Genomic DNA, 11,695 nt, shown 5'->3' on the forward strand with positions numbered 1-11,695 from the left:
GATTTGAAGCAGGTAAAAAATTTCAAAGAATCTGTTGTACGAGGTATTTAATGCACTAGCTGTGACAAACATGAGAAGACGCACACGGCTTGTACTGTAAGTATCCCGGAGAGCTCCATACAATTCCTTATACTTTTAGTACAAGAAATTGTTGAGCATTATCTTAGGGCGCTCCAGGTTTCTTCACCCTATGATACCAACGAGGTGTTATAATCTGTTACGCCGACGATCGTCTGTCAGAAAAATATTAATTTTTGAAAGTAAACCAGAGACGAACAGCGGCGCACACCGGCTTACATGTGTCAACGAGCAATTAAATGCAGTGTGCTGTGTGAGTCATTCCTGACGCTCTACACTCTGGAATAAAAGCATTATTAGATCATGTCCAAAAGAACGTGAGCAGTGGGGAAAGACATGGAAGGAAAAAAGACGTGAGAGAGGAAGGGCAATGAATGTTGAAACTACGGCGAGGGCGAAAATCCTGATAAAACAAGTATTCGCGCTAATGATGTACGAATTACCAGAATTTAATGCACAACACGAAATCATCCTCTCCTTCTCTACTCAAACCAAGATTTGTCGGAAACGTCTTGTTAGCATGTTGCGTGACAAATAGGGCATGGCGATTTCACATTGATGTAAACTGAGCTAGTAGATAAGAATTAACAATTACCGGAAATTCCTGTGTGACCAAACTAAGATAGCTAATACAAGAATAGGATCGAGTAGAATTACGGACAGTTCGAGAATTGTACTTGATGTGATTAAATGGTGACTGTGTGATTAAAATCCTTCTAAGACATCTTGTGACTTTTGGAGAGCACTAAAGTAGAGGGGACATTCTCCAAACGTGGCACCTCCGACGGGACCGCTATCTACATGGTTGTGAGTATAATTTAGTCCTAAATTCTATTTAAACCTACGCTTCCGACGGAGATGGAGAACGCAAAGGCAAAACTGCAAACGAAACTTACGCAACTAGAAATCCATGCTAAGAGAACGGAACAAGTGCTAGATTCAGGATCTGTAGATGCTATCGAGAGACATACGGGAGCATTAAGGTCTACAATATCTGAAGCGGACGAGTTAAAGCGTGCGTTGGAAGCCTTAAAGATAGAAGCAAAGGAAGATCTTGGTGACATAGGCACGTGGAATGCCGCGATTGACCTTCAGTTGCTGAAAGCTGACGAAGAGGTTGGGAAGCTTCGCAAATGGCTCGAAGACAGAAGACGCCAAGAAGAGACGACCGCGCGTGAAGATCAACTCAAATTCGAGATGAAACTGCATGAAGAAAAGATGAAACTTCAGACCAATCTCACGACGAAAGAGAGCCACGAGGGAGGCGGGTCACCTAAACAAACACAAGCGAAGCTACCAAAGATCGAGATTAAAAGGTTCGAAGGCTCTTACTTGGATTGGCCGAGGTTCTGGGGTCAGTTCACGGAGACGATCGACAAGGCCGAAATAGCACCTATCAATAAATTTACTTATTTATGTGGGTTACTGGGTCCAAAGGTTAAAGCCGCTGTGGAAGCCTTGCCGTTTACAGCTGAGGGTTATAATAGAGCCAAGTCGATATTACTAAGCAATTATGGGAGGGAATCCGAAGTAACAAAGGCGTACGTCAAAGAAATAATGGCTCTCCCTGTCATCACAAGCGCTAACCCTAGGAGGATAAGCGAGTTTAGCGAAACATTGACGTACTGTGTCCAAGCGCTGGAAACAATGAATAAACTCAGTGAAGTTAATGGAAACGTACCAATGACACTGGATAAACTGCCAGCAATTCGGGGAGACCTAGTACGAATGGATCCGGAATGGGAGAAATGGAATTTCGCTCAGTTGTCAGAGGCAGTAAGACTTTGGACAAAAAGAAACCCGGTTGAAGAACGAGAAACATCGGAGCAACTTAATTCCAAACGTGACCGCTCAAATAAGCTCTTCCAAGCACGTGGTGGCGATGGTAAGCCAAACAAATGCGTTTATTGTAGTGATGTGACGCACAGATCGTCGGAATGCCAGAAGATCTCAACCGTGGACGAACGAAAGCAGTTTCGCGCGAAAAAGAAGTTATGTTTTAATTGTGCAACACCGAATCACCGCGCCGCAGAGTGTTTCAGCAAGAAAACATGTTTACATTGTCACAAACGCCATCACTCTTCGATATGTGATCGTGAACAAACAGACAGCGGGAAGCAGACGTTGATGACAGCCAGTGAGAACAATGAAGGAATCATGCCAGTCTTAACAGTAAAGGTCGATGGTATTACCTGTCGCGCGTTGATAGATACCGGCGCGGGGAGCTCATATGCATCTGCGAAGCTGTTGGATCTCCTAAAGAAAAAGCCAAGTGAAACGAAAACAAAACGTGTGGATATGCTAATCAGCTCAAAAGTAACCAAACTAGAAGTGTACGACACCGTCGTAGAATCCTTAGACGGGAGTTATCAGATGTCTGTAAAACTGACGAGAGTGAACAAAGCGGAGCTGTTGTCGATTGACAACCCAAACTACGGACAATTGATAAACAAGTACCCGCATTTGCACGGAGTCAAAATCACAGACCGTGACAAGAAGGACCAACTTCCCATACATGTCGTACTAGGAAGCGGGGAATATGCGCGCGTAAAAACTGAGACAAAGCCTCAAATTGGACAGGATGGGGAACCGGTGGCGGAGAAAACTAAACTGGGATGGTTTATCATGAGTCCTGGATCAGAATTTGACCACAACACGATGCTGCTGACGCAAACATCACAGAGCGACTACGAGGACCTGTGCAGGCTTGACATACTAGGGCTTGCAGACACATCAGAACATGACCAGAGCATAGTGCACGCAGAATTTAAGGAACAACTACAACGCTCACCGGAAGGATGGTATGAAACCGGACTACCATGGCGAGGCAATCATCCAGACCTACCAACAAACGAACAAGGAAGTATACGACGCCTGTCAAGTCTGACCAGAAAACTGCACGCATTAACCTCACCGATGAGTACGATGCCATTATACGAGAGCAACTCCAGAACAAAGTAGTTGAAGTTGCACCAGAAGAAATCGTGGGGAAAGAATTCTACATCCCACACAAAGCAGTGGTTAGAGAAACGGCTGAAACGACCAAGATGCGTATAGTCTATGATGCTTCTGCAAGAGCAACGCCAGAGTCACCGTCGCTGAACGAGTGCCTTTATCCTGGCCCTCCATTGCAAAACAAGCTTTGGGACATACTAGTGAGACAGAGAGCATACCCCATAGCTGTAACTGCAGACATCCAGAAAGCCTTCTTGCAAATACGAATCCGAGAGTGTGAACGTGATGCATTAAGATTCCATTGGAGGAAAAGTGAACACGGGAAGTTAGAGATACTACGTTTCACTCTTGCGCTGTTCGGTCTAGCCCCATCGCCCTTTCTACTCGGTGGCGTAATCGAAGCTCATTTAGATGCTTGGGAAGAACGAGAACCAGAGATAGTGGCAGAGCTTCGACGCAGCTTGTATGTCGATGATCTACTCACCGGTGGACGAAATACAAGCCAGGCCCAGCAGCGTAAAGAGAAAGCCGTTCAGATATTCAGCGACGCAACGTTCCAACTCCACAAGTGGCATTCCAACGTCAAACAGCTAGAGGAAGATCCAAACCTGATCGTTCCCCCTGAAGAGCAGTCATTTGCCAAACAACAACTAAATGTTAAACCAAGTGAATCTAAGATGTTGGGACTCAAGTGGGACAAACAGCATGACACCTTAGCGGTAGTGATACCCAAAGAAGAAACCCAGCCAACCAAGCGAGGAATCCTGGGAAAGATGGCTAAGATTTATGATCCCTTAGGCCTGATTGCACCATTGACGCTCACTGCAAAGCAGATTTATCGTGAGTTGTGTGAAACCAAAGTACAATGGGATGCGAAGATCAACGGAGAACTCCTACGGCGCTGGAAAAAATGGGAGGAGCAATTACCTCGTGAACAGCAAGTACCGCGATCAATAGCACGATATCAAGAAGCAGTACAAGAAGTGGAACTACACTCTTTCGGGGACGCATCAGAACGAGGAGTAGGAGCGGCAGTCTATGCAGTTGTACGCCAACCATCAGGCAACACTCAACGATTAGTGGTCGCCAAGAGTCGACTTGCTAAACAGGGACTGACTATTCCACGCCTAGAATTGATTGCAGCGCACATGGCTACCAATCTATTGATAAACGTGCGGAACGTCCTAGATAACGTGCCCTCCCCAAAGGTGTTTGGATGGTTAGACAGCACCGTCGCACTTCATTGGATCAAGGGAAATGGCCAGTACAAACAGTTTGTCGCGCATCGAGTTGCCAAGATACAATTACACAAGGAGATCGAGTGGAGGTACGTTCCTACGGATGAAAACCCTGCAGACCTAGCGAGCAGAGGTGCTCCAGTTCAATCAGCACTTTGGCAACAGGGACCGGCGTGGCTCCAGGACAAGTCCAAGTGGCCAATCAACCCAGTCACTCGATCGTCACCAGCATCAGAAATGGAAGCCAAAGTCATTAGGGAAGTGCTCAACCTAGCGCAAACCAAACCAGAGCCAGACGAGTTCGACGAACTCCTCGAACGCAACAGCTTGCGCCGAACTTTAAGAGTCGGCGCATGGATCAAGAGATTCATCCATAACTGCAAGCATAAAGAGAAGAAACTTGGGCCCCTACTCACAGAAGAAATAGAAGACGTACGTGGTTGGTGGATTAAGCGAGTCCAACGGCGAGACAGAGAAACCACGGACTACCCTCAAATTAGCGGGCAACTCAACCTGAAACCCAATGAAGAGGGAGTGATGACCTGCCACGGCCGTATACAAGGGCAAACTCCGATATACCTACCGAACAGTGCAAGTTTTACAGGAAAACTGGTCCAACAAGTTCATTGCGCGACGCTGCATGGGGGAGTCGCTCTGACAATGGCAGCAGTGAGAGAGAGATACTGGGTACCGAAGCTTCGTAGCTTGGTCAAATCGGTCCGAAGTAAGTGCTATGGTTGCAAGAGATTCAATGCAACTCCAGCAAGAAACCCAATACCTGGTCAGTTACCGGAAGATCGGACCACAGTTGGCGCTGCATTTGAAGTCATCGGTACAGATTTCGCTGGGCCAGTGAAGTACAAACAGGGAAAGAAAAGTCAAGGAAACGCCTACCTGGCTATCTTCACTTGCAGCCTTTCAAGGGCTATACACTTAGAGTTAATGGCCAGCCTGGAGACGGACAACTTTATCACATGTCTCAAGCGTTTCATCGCTCGTCGTGGACGACCACGGGTCATCTACTCAGATAATGGCGGTACCTTCATCAAAGCTGAGAAATGGCTACGGGAGTTACGAAAGGATGAGCGTCTCCAGGGTCTTCTAGAACAACACGAGATCTCATGGAAATTCAACTTGAGCCGCGCCCCTTGGTGGGGGGGTCAGTTTGAGAGATTAATTGGAGTCGTGAAATCTTCCATGTTCAAAGCTATTGGTGGAGCTACTCTAACCTGGTCTGAGCTCAGTGAAGTGCTACTCGACGTTGAAACGCAGATTAATCGCCGCCCATTAAGCTATGTGGAAGACGACGTCGAGTTACCAATCTTAACGCCCGCAACCTTCTTGTACCAGCGAACAAACCAGTTACCAGAAGAGGAGACCTGGAGGATAACAGATCGAGATATCCGGAGGCGTGCTAAGTATCTGCGAACCTGCAAGGACAAGATGTGGAGTCGCTGGCAGAGAGAATACCTTACAGCACTAAGAGAAAGACACAACCTGACGCACGCAGTGACCAAGTTCCAACCTAAGAAAGGAGACGTCGTCATAGTGAAAACCGACAGCAAGAATCGTGGAACATGGCCGCTGGCCATAGTGAATGAAGTGTACCCGGGCAGCGACGGCGTCATACGCGCGGTTCAACTCAAAACCGCGAAAAGCATGCTGGAACGACCAGTACAACATTTGTACCCATTGGAACTCGAGTGTGATCTCAATACTCCAGTGGCAGACCCGCGCTTAAACCCACAGGCTCAGGATTTCCGCCCTAAAAGAGATGCAGCATCAGCAGCAAGGGTACGAATGAAACAACTTGCGGATGCTGAACAATGTGAACTATGAACAGAAATCAAACAAGTTGCGGATGTTGAACAATGTGAAATACGAACGGTAAATCAGTTCGTGAAAACTGATCCATTAGCAGTAGAATATATCATCGTTTTGTTTGAAGGAATCAGTACACAGCCTGAACTGTGAATTTTGAAATCGTCAATAGGAAGTGACGTTGATCGAGGACTGATTATCGTTTTGTTACCGCTCATATGTGATTTAATAGTTCAAGACTCAAATCGCGTGATTGAAACAGAATTATGACATATGCTTCGATAGCGAACCATATGAGGGGAGTGTGTGTCGGAAACGTCTTGTTAGCATGTTGCGTGACAAATAGGGCATGGCGATTTCACATTGATGTAAACTGAGCTAGTAGATAAGAATTAACAATTACCGGAAATTCCTGTGTGACCAAACTAAGATAGCTAATACAAGAATAGGATCGAGTAGAATTACGGACAGTTCGAGAATTGTACTTGATGTGATTAAATGGTGACTGTGTGATTAAAATCCTTCTAAGACATCTTGTGACTTTTGGAGAGCACTAAAGTAGAGGGGACATTCTCCAAAGATTTACGATCTGAACTAAAAGATAACCAGGAGCCTACAAACGCATGCTCAAGTAAAGAGACGCGCAAGGGCCGACTAACATTTCTTGCTTACTCCATCAAAGTCATCACGATCAACGCTGAGCTTGCATTGAGATGCTTGTCCGGAAGTAAAGGGACATTTGATTCATCAATCTAAAACAGATCTTGGAATTAAGCCGAAATGATCTGGGAGCGAATTAAACTTAACAATTTTCTAAAAAATAACGCATCACACTCTTTCTTTTTTTCATAAGAATATTGTTTTTCCGGCCCAGGCTGAATACTCCTATTTTTCTGCTGATTTTAGGCTGAAAATATTATTGTAATATTCTTAACTTATGACATTTACGTATCAATTACAAGTGCTCCATTGCTGTTCATTGCAATCAGTACGGTCAAAATGTCATGTCATACGACAAGAAAGAATTTATCATGAAAAATTTTGCGGTTTAGCTCATGTCTTTTGCATTGTACATATTTTTTACTGCGCAAACACGTTACATGTACCGCTCATCATTAAACATTTGGCTATCGCTAGTGAAGAGTGTTTCGTTTGTTGGCTTGTTTTGCCGTTTAGAGAAAGGAATAATTTTATACAGTTAAGTAAAAACATCATTGTATTGTTTTTACAGATTTTCAACGCATGAAATTGTATTATTTTCACAATTTCAGCCTAAGGTTTATTCTTAAAATATTCTTTAAATTTCGCAAATTTCAGCCTCGATATTCTTATAAAATATATTCTTTAAAAAAGAAAGAGTGTACTACTTGATGAATTTCATTTATAGTCACAAACACCTTTATCTTGATTGTAAATAAATAATCTCTAATTTATCTGTAAATTTATCTTTATTTGAGTCTCCACAATTAGTTATCTAAGCTTAATACTCCGAACAGTCTTTTTGCCCTCCGCCATTGAGAAGAAATGTCACACAATTACATAGCCGTGGGGAAAGTTAGGGCCCGGGGTGAGGAATCACTTAGTACACAAAGCAAAGTTTGTCAGTGCTTTAAGTGACCTCGCACGGCTACCAATGACTTCAAGGTGTTCGCACGCGCTGCGAAAACAGACCGTAAAATTTCGAAAGTAACGACCGAGTGTGGTGAAACCCTCCCACATCCCCAGAAAATAGTGGAATCAAGGATCAAAAGTATAATTTATTCTTCCTATCAATTAAGAGCGGCAAACTGATGACGATACAACAAGGGAAGGTACAGTGTAACGCATACTATGAACATTAAGAAACGTCATGTTGCGCAGTGTTAAAGCAAAACCCGTAATATTTTTCTCAAGTAACAGGAACTAACAGAAACTTCTCTTCAAATTATAATTACTTCAATCAACAACTTCGTCACATTACTAAAAGGAGGGCGTTAAAAGGAACGTTTCTTGAAATCAAAATTGAAAACTCAACCAGCACACCGAGATATATTTAAGGGCCTGTTTACAGGGAGAGAGGTCTACTCTAGCAAGCGTGTTAACCCTAGCTGGAGGGCAAAAGATAGCCCGGGTTTACAAGCAAAATTTTGGTGTAACCCTACAACCCGAGCGCGGGACAACTTAATGCGCGGTTACACTCAAAGGGTCTGGAAACAAGTAGAAAGTTAACCCAGGTAGGCGGGTTAACCCTACCTGGAGTGTTTACAAGGGAAAAAGTTAGCCCGCCTGCCAGGGTAACCCTAGCACGCAGATAGGGTAAACCGCCTACTCGTTTAACCCTAGCTAGCTGCCTTGTAAAGACGACGAAGAAAACAAGAGAAAATGTGTGAGTGCTAGGGTAACCCTCTCTCCTTGTAAACAGGCCCTAAGAATGGTCTACCTGATGAAGAGCCCACCCAAAAGGCAGCAACCACGACAGCGACATAAATTTGAACTGGAACACGAAGGATTTCATCTCATGTTTTAAAAAACTGTTTTCACGAGTTTAATACATCCATAGAGAAATACATGCTGCCCTGTTCCCATACCTTTTGGAAAAAGCCCCAAGGTAGCAGCGAGTTTCGTCTAACTTAAGTAGAAAAAGAATCGCCTTTGAACACAGCCTCAAAGTTACTTAGCCTCAGATGTAATGAAGGATCGGCGGTACAGTGGCGCGAGTGGTGTGTAATTCTTATGAAAAATGCTAAAAGCTGCCTCTAAGACCGTGGGTTTTTATCAGAGTCAGAGCAGCTCAAAGACCGTCTTTGAGACCTTGCCTTGCCGATTTTGAGACAGTTAAAATTCTAACAAAGCACCTCAGTGCTTAAAATAACGCGCAGAGATCCACTTGTTTTTCAATTGTTTGTTGGTCTTTGCTGGGCGTAATTTACTCAAGGCCTTTAACTTGACAGAATTTACCCATTAATGGACAACAACAACAATCTTTTATTTAAACATGACTTTTGTTTAAAGCTAGACTGTTCAGGGCCCTCTATTTTCTGGTATAATGATCATCCTTATGGCTTTTTTATAGCTTTTTAAAAATTTATCATTACCATTATTGTTGTACATGTAGTATTTGCCATTACAATTTGCCATTACATTGTAATAAAAAAAATATAAATATTTTTTTCGATTGGTTGTGTAACGATATGATGATGATGGTTTATTCGCCACTTTACATTAGCTTTAATAGACTATAATACGACCTCATTTTCTGCATTCATCAGATAAGTTGTTTTTGAGTATAACTTTTTTCAGTACGTGACTTCAGTGTTATGGCTGTTCTTGACCATGTCCTTTTCGAACTGTGAGCAAATTAAATCCAGGTCTTTCAGGGTATTCTTTTGAAGTGCGCTCTTGGCAAGATGTTGGCGTGACAACATGGCCAGCAAACCAAACGAAGAAGCCACCACTTTAATTCCAAAGCTTTGCCACGATAACTGGAGCAATCGGCAAGGCAGGATCCAATTTCCACTCGTGCAAATTCGTCTGAAAACTTGCTACCACCGCTCTTTTCTTAAAAAAAATCTTTATCGGACTTATAATGCAATCACGTTCGTTTAGGACACACCGAGTTTTTTTCGAAGTAAGATCTGGATTGATGCCGCGAGCGAAGAGATAAAATCCCTTCCTTGGCACAGTCTTCGATCGAAGGTCAACCGTGAACTCGCTTTAAGGTCGAGGCTGCAGGTCACGAGGTGAAATGTAAAACCTGTTTCTCCGTCACGCGAAACCATGCTTAGTTAAAATAACAACACTTTCCAGATGCCGAAGATACGTGAGATGACAGTCGCTGAAACCGCTTTAACAAGATTATAACGCCTGCAACAACCGCAAAACAAAAATCTCTGCGGGAGGAGATACTTACAGTAGACATCAATTGTGTCTTCTCATGTAAGGGGCCTTCCACAGCAGCGAAAACGTTAACCTCGTCCTGTATGAAATGGAGTGTTTTGATTGGTTCAGAGCTGAGCGGTCTGTTGAAATTAGTTTCCTCGAATTGGTCTTTCAACTCTAAAAATTCTGCATTCTTTTCTTTCTCGCCTCCACGATTTTTCTAAGAAAGCGAACACTTCTAGGGAGAAAGAAACACTCTTCCTGGCACTATTACGGAAGAATCCTAAGGAACGAGGTTGTCTTTTGAAAGCACTAAACAAAACTAATGAAAACAATAAACATTTTGATTATAAATTGAGCATGGTGAGGGAATTCTGAGAATTCGTATTTATTAGAACGAAAAGAAAGTTGATAAAACTCCCTTGTTTCAATTTATACAAAGATATTTGCCTTGTCTATCTAACTGAAATTTAGTTTTAAAGTGACATTTTAAAATATTATTTATCTGATGTTAGGAAGATTAGCATAAAAAGAAGTTAACCAAGCATTTTTACGTCTGCACGGGAAAATTTATTGAGATTTGAATTTGCGCATTTACCTTCACTTTACACTGGTATCGGCAAATGCTTGGATTCCAGTTCAGTGTTGAACTTGAATAAAAACTTTTGAACTAAAGTAGAGGGTCTCAATGGGTTGGTGGCTTTTGCGGCTAACGGTTTCCAATTTTTACACCTAACGGCTAAATTTTTCGCCCTAACGTTTTACGGGTAACAGTTAACCCCGCTAAGACCCTCTAAATAGATTCTTTTGTAATTTTGTTTTTTCCATTAACTTGGCAAGGATCGGACGCTTTATCATTGGAAATCTCTAGGGAATGGTTGCAAGCCATCAATATGGATTTTAATCTACATGCTGCCGTTTTTTCGTGCTTGTATGAACAATAATTTTCTAACATTTCTGAGCGCCAATGGAAAAACAATATATATAGCCGGCTGCTTTTGTTAATATGTAATCAGAATTCCAGTCCCCTCCTCGTGTAAATTTAAGCATGTTTAGCTCGTTGTAACTTTGATTTTTTTCCTACTAGTTAACTTCCTAATAAAGAAGCCATTTACATGTACAGAAACAGGAATAATAAGGAAAAGAGAACATTAGAGTTCTGCATGCTATTTAGCCTTAATGACGAGTTGAGATCAGATGTCGTTATAGATAATTTTGCTCAAAACAGAGAGATTGTACAGGACATTCAAGAACCTCATGAAAATCAGTGCTACTCCGTTACATCATTTATGTGCAACCATGGCACTCTTCAGCCATCAGTGGCACAAAAAAAAAAACATAATGGGGAAAACTACGAAGGAAATGCTGAGTCAGTGGAGAAATTAACGTAAACGGTGTAATTCAAATGCGATTGAGACAAACAAATTCAGTTAGTAATCGACTGAACGTACTAATAATAATGATGGAAAAACGACAGTTGAACCTCAAGATTGACTCGGTACAATTCCACATTTTAGATTATGTTAATTGAAACCCTTCGAATTATTTCGCATTCTTAGCTTAACTTTCTTAGTTGACAGCTGCGTCGAAGCGAATTCTTACCAGATAGATGCCAACTGAACTTGTACCCTTCAGGATCTCCAAAAAGCAGATGCAATGAAGACAGTGCGTCGCTGGGTTAATTTACAATTTTGGTGCGTTTTAATGATTATTCATGACCCCGCCTTGTTGTGCTGGCACAGAAG

At 42.7% G+C, this 11,695-nt stretch overlaps 1 pseudogene; it reads left to right on the forward strand.

The window, feature by feature from the left end:
- The first annotated feature begins 584 nt into the window (after nucleotides 1-584).
- On the forward strand, nucleotides 585-6,189 carry LOC145483403 (uncharacterized; annotated as a pseudogene).
- Nucleotides 6,190-11,695: the final 5,506 nt, after the last annotated feature.

This window comes from Orbicella franksi, chromosome 4, assembly GCF_964199315.1.
Source record: "Orbicella franksi chromosome 4, jaOrbFran1.1, whole genome shotgun sequence".
Taxonomy (NCBI): domain Eukaryota; kingdom Metazoa; phylum Cnidaria; class Anthozoa; order Scleractinia; family Merulinidae; genus Orbicella; species Orbicella franksi.